General features: G+C 42.8%; 1 non-coding gene across 1 annotated transcript; it reads right to left on the reverse strand.

The window, feature by feature from the left end:
• Positions 1-481: 481 nt before the first annotated feature.
• LOC141681852 (small nucleolar RNA R71) lies at positions 482-588 on the reverse strand. Its single transcript, XR_012559273.1, has one exon. It is a non-coding gene; the product is annotated as a small nucleolar RNA R71 (small nucleolar RNA).
• Positions 589-1954: the final 1366 nt, after the last annotated feature.

Consider the following 1954-nt stretch of genomic DNA (forward strand, 5'->3'; position numbering starts at 1 on the left):
TGAGGAGACAGACTCAGTTCTTGATATTCCGGAGAAGATAGATTTTGAAGATTCGGATAAAGAGAGTGTGCAGAAAGAACCAATAATCATGGGTGACCGTATAGTTCCGGCAGATCCAGCTCTTATGGACTTTTCTCGGCCTAAAATTGATGACATTCAGTCAAGCATCCTTCATCCGGCTATTCAGGATATCACTTTTGAAATCAAGCAGGGCACTATTCAGACGGTACATAATTCTGTTTCTTTTGGAGGTGCTGCGACTGAAGACCCCAACATGCACATAAGGAATTTTGTCGAGATCTGTAGTACTTTCAAATATAATGGTGTGACTGATGAGGCTATCAAGCTGAGTCTTTTCTCATTCTCTCTGAGGGATAAAGCTAAGGACTGGTTACATTCTGAACAAGCTAGGTCCATCACTACTTGGCAAGATCTTGCGCAGAAGTTTTTAGTGAAGTTATATCCAATGGCGAAGACTGCAACTATGAGAAGTGCTCTTACTCAGTTTGCGCAGCAACCAACAGAATCTATGTGCGAAGCTTGGGAGCACTACAAGGAGATGTTGAGAAAGTATCCACATCATGGTATGCCTGACTGGATGGTGATCACTGGTTTCTATAATGGTTTGGGGGCCCAATGCTCGATGCAGCAGCTGGAGGCGCCTTGTGGGCCAAAAGCTATACTGAGGCTTATAATCTTATTGAAACTATGGCTGTAAATTAGCATCAAAACCCAACTCAAAGGATGATGCCTGGGAAGGTAGCAGGTATTCTGGAAGTTGATGCAGCTACAACTATTGCAGCGCAGCTCCAAGCGCTGTCTGTGAAGGTCGATTCTTTAGCCACCTATGGAGTCAATCAGATAGCTATGGTCTGTGAGCTTTGTGCAGGTTCTCATGCTACGGATCAGCGTTCTCTAATGAATGAATCTGTTCAGTATGTGAACAATTATCAGCGACCGCAGCAGCCTGTGCCAGCTACCTATCATCCTAACAACAGAAATTATCCCAATTTTAGCTGGAGCAATACTCAGAATGCTATTCAACAACCATATCAGCAAGGTGTGAGTAAATAGTTTAATCCACCTAGATTCCAGCAACCACAACATTATGCTCAAAGGCAATCATATCCTCAACAAGGAGGTGTTGCTCCACCTTCTAGTGCTGATTTCGAGGAACTCAAGTTGTTGTGCAAAAGTCAGGTCGTTTCTATCAAGACCTTGGAAAATCAAATCGGTCAAATAGCCAATGCAATGCTCAACCGTCAACCTGGCACACTTCCCAGTGATACTGAAGTGCCAGGCAGGAAGGAAGCTGAAGAGCAAGTCAAAGCTATTACGTTAAGGTCTGGAAAAATTGCTGATGCTAAAAAAGAGAAAGATGGAGAAGCTGAAGTTGTTGATGAAGAAGAGAAGTAAAAGGAGAAAGCGGCAGAACCAAGGAAGACTACTGTTAAACACACTCTGCCTGAGGGTAATACAGGGGAGAAACAACTATATCCTCCACCACCTTTTCCTAAGAGATTGCAACAACAAAAGCTGGATAAACAGTTCGGTAAGTTTCTGGAGGTGTTCAAGAAACTTCACATCAACATACCTTTCACTGAGGCTCTGGAGCAAATGCCTAGTTATGCAAAATTCATGAAGAGTATTCTTTCAAGAAAGGTGAAACTGGATGACCTTGAGACCGTTGCTTTAACGGAAGAGTGCAGTTCTGTGCTGCAACAAAAATTACCTCCAAAGCTTAAAGATCCAGGTAACTTCACCATTCCTTGCACTATTGGCAAGTTTTCTTTTGACAAATGCCTGTGCGATTTGGGAGGAAGCATCAATCTGATGCCATTATCTATCTTCAAAAAGTTGAATTTGCCTGATCCAAAGCCCACCTACATGTCTCTACAATTGACTGATCGTTCTATTACATATCCACGAGGCATATTGGAGGATGTGTTAGTAA

This window comes from Apium graveolens, chromosome 8, assembly GCF_009905375.1.
Source record: "Apium graveolens cultivar Ventura chromosome 8, ASM990537v1, whole genome shotgun sequence".
NCBI classification, from domain to species: Eukaryota; Viridiplantae; Streptophyta; class Magnoliopsida; order Apiales; family Apiaceae; genus Apium; species Apium graveolens.